Below are 6,050 nucleotides of genomic sequence, written 5' to 3' on the forward strand. Positions count from 1 at the left end.
GTCCAGCAATGTCAATGCCATCAGCATAAGCAAGAAGCTATAACTTTATGTTAAGCCTATTATATAGAAAATCTTTAAAACTTTTTTTAACCTGTATCGATAAACTATAAATAAATAATGAAAGTTGTAATGAGAGGATTCAAATAACCAAAGTTAATTGACAATTGTTTTAATTTATTTCTCCATTTAATTTAATACTAATTTTTGTGTAACTCTGATCAAAAGTCATTATGATTGTGGCATCAAGCATATTTTTTTGTTGATTCAATGGCTTATGTTTATTTTTTAGTTCAAAACCATTTTTTTTTCTATTTGTACGCATTAGTTAACACCAGTCTTTAACTTGACATAATCTTCAAGAATACCCTACACTATGTTGGTCATCAAGGGGTCCTTATACAAATCCCACCTTTCTACTACCTATAAGTAGAATAAAAAGAAATTGTGAAAAAAAAATGTTTGGTTTAATAAAAAGTTTCAAATAGGAATATGGTCTTTTGAAGTTATGTATGATTAAATAAAAATAACATTACTTTTTATAGAATTTTTTTAAATAATATTATTTTTTAGAATTAATTATAGCATTTTAAAAATTTTTTTGCAGATTCATTGGCAATGATAATGTTCAAGGAAATTGAAGACAAACAAATGAACAGAACGTTAATAAATCATACCTTTAATCTCCTTATATGTAATTATTATTCTCTTATGAGTTAATCACTTATAGTAGATATTAACAAACGTTCGAGCAATCATTTTATTTAAATATTCATAAACAACATATACAATAAATATAAAACTAAACTAACATGCACTTGACTACAAGATTATTTCAGTTTATAATCAAAATAAAAATTTTAAATTTCAATTTAATGGAAAACTGGTATTAGTAATTTAAAAATATCTTCCACTAAAAAAATATATTATTTTGGGGAATAAGATATATTAAAAATCCATTGTAACAGAATTAGTCCTAAAAAAAAAACTACAGTTAATTACTTTTTTTAAGAAATTTAAAAAGCTTATATGCAGGTTTCTCACTCCAGATACATCTTTTATCAGATCTAACCTCTTTTATACAGCGGAAACAAATGCTAAGAACTGATATGGTACATACCAGCATTATTAACACGTATTTTAAAATACAAGACAAAATTCATTTGTAGTATCTTGCATTTCACGAAATAAAATACAAAAAGTATATTATATTTTAACAAACAAAATATAGAAAAAGTATTTTGTATTATTATGCAACAAAAAACAATATATTTTTTTTTTGCATTTCGAAGAGTGAAATACTTGGTCATACTTCAAATACTCGGAGAACGAAGTATTTCAAAATACAAGAGTGTAATTTGTACTTGAAATACTTTAATGATAGTTACTTTTCATTCAAAATACTAAAAGTTTTTTTTATATTCTTATTTATTCAGTATTTTGAGTCACAAGTTTTACCCAACTTTCGTACACACGGAACCAGCTGAAATGTTATTAAACCTAATTTTCAGAAGTTCTACAGAAACTAATAATCTGTAAGTAAATATAAGAAGTACATTTTCCTTAGCGCTAACCTCCACAAACCACAGCTGATGCGTGAAAACGTTTAAGACTGGTTAAAGCAACAAAAGTAATATATTATTTATTTATTTAATTTCCTCCTCTTTAAGCGCATAGTAGCGTGAGGATCCCTTTGGTAGATCTTGATCCAGAACCACCTCTCTTTTCCGCCTCCACTTCAATCCTCTATTGTACAAGGTATCTAAGATTATGCCTTCCCATTTCTTTCTTTAACTCTGCCCTTCTACCTTTGTTTCACACATGACTCTTGCCAAACTTCTATTCTAGCAACATAGTCTACTCAGCTGGTGTTTTTCAATATCTTCAGCTGGCATAAGTCTCAGATTTGAGATTCTCAATTACCGCATCTCCATAGGATGACTTAAACGTAACTGATATCTTTCAATAAGGATATGGTGCACTTATTTATAAAAATCGTAATTAAAAGTTTTTTTCTCGCTGTGATTATAATTAATTTGACTTTCTAATTTTTTAATTTTTTTTTTTAAAAACTTCGATCTGGAGCGTGAAACCTGTAGAATACAGATAATCATGGATTCATAATAAAAAAAAAAAAATTAATTACAACAAACGGTTATGGTCCTCTTATACGACGATAACATACGGAGGTACAGGCTTTCTATTATAGCCACAAATAAAGTAACTACGTTTAGTTAATAATTATTATACAATAAGTTATTCACAAATTCAATTCATTAGTAAAATATTTTTCCCTTGGCTTATCTTCCAGTTGTACTTAGCAAGTACAATACAATTTTAAATACACAATTACCTCTTATTTTGTGTTTTTTTTCTCTCATTTAGACATTTATAAACTCCATCTCAGAACATATTATAATTATTACACTTAATATAAGCAACAATAAATTAATTACATTAAGCTTTAACATATTCTTTAAATGCCAACAAGAAGAAATAAATGCATCGTGCAATATACATATATATATCTATAGATATTCTACAAAATAAAACATCAATATATTAATTCATTTTTTTTTTATATAATTATTAGTATAAATAATATAGGAATAAATACCATTTATAAAACCTTCATGATATGTTACAATTATATAGGCTTGAAGAAAAAAAAAAGTATAAAAAATAAACTATGTTTTTTTGTTTGTTTTTTTTAACAAAAATATGATTTCTTAAATACATTAGTAAAATAAATTAAAATACAAAAATAGCTATGAGATAGTACACAAAGGAAGTGCAAGAATAAAAGTAATTACAACATAAAAGATTCAAAATTATTAGTTAAAACTAAACATTAATCATATCACAAAATCAGTTAAACAGCGGGGTTATGTTACAACTAAGGTTATCATTTGGTTGTATTTGGTTTTCAGTGCCTTACGAATATTTAGAAGTGACTTACACTTAGGCAGCATAAGATTTATAAGACATAAACATTTCAGCTCTTTAATTGTTTCTCGATTCGGTTCCTTAACAATGTTCCATACAGTTTCTAAAGTTTTACACTTTATATACATACCTAAGGAAAACAATGATACAATTAAAAACTAACCTCGCAATGAGGGACAATGCATTACCCTGAGTCAAATAATTTTGTCAATCAGCACGACAGCTGATAAGCAACAATGGTCTTTAATAAATAAAAATTAATAAAACAGTAGAATCAAAGTAAGAAAACACCGATTATTCCAAAAATATTCTCAAGAACCCGGAAAAAATTAATTAATTATTTTATTTTTAATGAAATAGCTAACGCCACAAAATTTAAATAATTTTTTATGGTTTAATGAAGCAACTAAAAGTGTTATGTTAACCATCCATGGGAAAAATACAACTTCTATTTTTTTTTAATTGGATTATTATTATTAATGTCAATCGTGCATGTACTGTACAATATCAAAAATTTAAAAATTAAAGACTGTAAAATGTATTAAAATTTTACTACAATTTAATATCTGAAACTGTCCAAGATCCTTGTGTCGCAAATAAAACAACAATCGCTATAATTCAAAATATATCCATAACGCTAATTTCCACTATTTGAACTGATTAGAAGCAAATCCTCAGAAATTCGAGATGTCAAGACAAAATACAAATAAACCAAGCGACAGAAAACTAGTCAATGTTTTTCAACATTTTACTTCATATTTGTCTAAAAGAACAAATTCGTAATGCCATAATTGATCTTAAACAAAATAACTTTTAATTATGCTAAGTTCAATATTTTGATAAATCAAGGTAAGGTATCAGAATTCAACTAATTTAAGAGTTAAATGGAATCTGGTAATGAAGAGACACCTAATTGGGGAAAAATTGAGAGGAAAATTTAGAACTCGAAAATTATTTTTTTTTAGTACATATGTTGAATAATACTATTCATGAGTAACTTATCTTCAATAGTTACAAAAGATTGATTATTCCCATAATTGAAAGCTACATGGAAATTGAGGAAATCAAGTCCGAGCTTCAATAACACAAACAAATGAGAAAAATATTAAACTAAAATATAAACGTGGAACTTTTTTTTTTTTATAGTTACCATTCCCAGCTATTGATACCAACCCCAGATGTTGATACCAACATTGTAACCTACCACTGCTGTTGTTACCAACCTAGTTACCAACCCTAGCTGTTGATACCAACATGGTAACCTACCACTGCTGTTGTTACCAACATAGTTAACAACCCCAGCTGTAGATACCAATATGGTTAACAACCCCAGCTGTAGATACCAATATGGTTAACAACCCCAGCTGTAGATACCAATATAGTTACCAACCCCCAGCTGTAGATACCAACATAGTTTTCAACATCAGCTGCTGATACCAACATGTTAACCAACCTCTGCTGTTGATACCAACTTAGTTACCAACCCTAGCTGTTGATACCAACATAGTGACCAACCCCAGCTGTTGATCCAACATGGTTACCAAAGTTACCAACCCCAGTAGTTGACAACGTGATTACTAAACCCAGCTGTTTGTAGAAATAGTTTCTGATAGAAATTGGTTAACAATGTAACTTCGAAACTACTTAAAACGGGAATAAACAACCAGTATTAGTTTGGATGGATAGAAAAAGCTTAATTTATAAGTTATGTTATGGTTTTCAGTGTTGATATTATAACTCAGTACATAAAGAAGACAAGTAAATAATATTACTAATGTGATTAATAATGGTTAGGTGTCTCAATGAACCAATTCAAAGTAGAAAATTAACCATTGTTAGTCAATTCACAAAACATTTACAACCTTCATATCTAAAAACATACGCATTATAAAGTGTTCTAATAAAAGGTACTTTACATTGACTCCTCTTAAAATGGAAAAATAGAGAACTTAAAAATAATTAAATTACGGTAAGGAAGAACTGATATAAAAGTTTTATATGGAAAAGTTTAAAAGTCGCCTAGTTCATGCTAGGAAAGAAATTTCTGAACTATTTAACAAGTGACCTACTTACCAACTATGTACACAAGTTAATTAACGATGATGAGTGTATATATTAACTTATTGACATACAATATTGTAACAGCTTTTAAACTTTGAGTTACTAAATAATTAATTGAGACAATGCTAACTCCTCAGAATGGCAGTATATTTTACAAGATTCATCCTGATTTAAATCAAATTCAAATTCACTTAAGATCTCTCATAAATTATTAAATATTTAATAGATATAAAAACTTAATTAGTTAATGTTAATATCCTACAGTACTAACTGAATTGGTTTGTACATTATCCACCCTTGAATCATTAAAATATTTTTTGGTCTAAAAAAAGTATAATTCAAGAGGCAGGCAAACCAAAGATATTTTCAAATTACAGTAAAACCTCCATTTTGAACAATCAGCTGTGTTTTCATTAAAAAAAACCTCTCAATTCCCAAAACCTTAAGATGATGGCGAGATGGGAAGGTGAGTATAAGGCCCAATTTTTTTAATTTTTCTGGCTCAATTCGACTTAACATCTCAAAATTAAATTTTAATAACAGAAAAATTAAAACCGACTGAATCGTTTTCATTGATAAATTCTAATTAGCTATCTTGATAACTAATTACAGGACAATTAATGGATTATTTTTAATTTGCTTTAGGTACGTTGAGATAATCCAACATCGTGGCATGAGTGAAAAGAGCTCGAATAAGATAGAGAGCCCATGTAAGAGGATGCCCGATCAAAGGAGATATTCTACAGGAAACTAGAGGGAAAATCTGGTCACCTCTGATCATATGAATGGACAATGTGGAGGGGGATCTAAGGCGGTTGAATATTCAAAGATGGAGGAAGAGAGCAAGAGACCATGTAGACTGGTTGGCTGTGGTAAAGGAGGCCAGGATTCTTGTAGGCAGTGTAGTGCCGCAATAATAATAATAATGAGATAATCCACACATCCAATAATTTAATATAAATGAATCCCATGTAAAATATTGTGAACATTTTCCAAACAATTGTTTCCCCATTGACAATTACAATATTTTGTTCTGATAGTGCTTT

The 6,050-nt window shown here is 28.3% G+C and overlaps 1 long non-coding RNA gene across 1 annotated transcript in view; it reads left to right on the forward strand.

Annotated features, from left to right (window-relative positions):
• Nucleotides 1-688, forward strand: part of LOC106688740 (uncharacterized) — a 5,276-nt gene extending 4,588 nt beyond the window's left edge. Inside the window, exon 2 of the long non-coding RNA XR_001344361.3 lies at nt 605-688. This is a non-coding gene — a long non-coding RNA (uncharacterized lncRNA). The remainder of the gene's footprint in view (nt 1-604) is intronic.
• Nucleotides 689-6,050: the final 5,362 nt, after the last annotated feature.

This window comes from Halyomorpha halys, unplaced genomic scaffold (genome assembly GCF_000696795.3).
Source record: "Halyomorpha halys isolate HHAL.00 unplaced genomic scaffold, Hhal_1.1 Scaffold44.1, whole genome shotgun sequence".
Taxonomy (NCBI): Eukaryota; Metazoa; Arthropoda; class Insecta; order Hemiptera; family Pentatomidae; genus Halyomorpha; species Halyomorpha halys.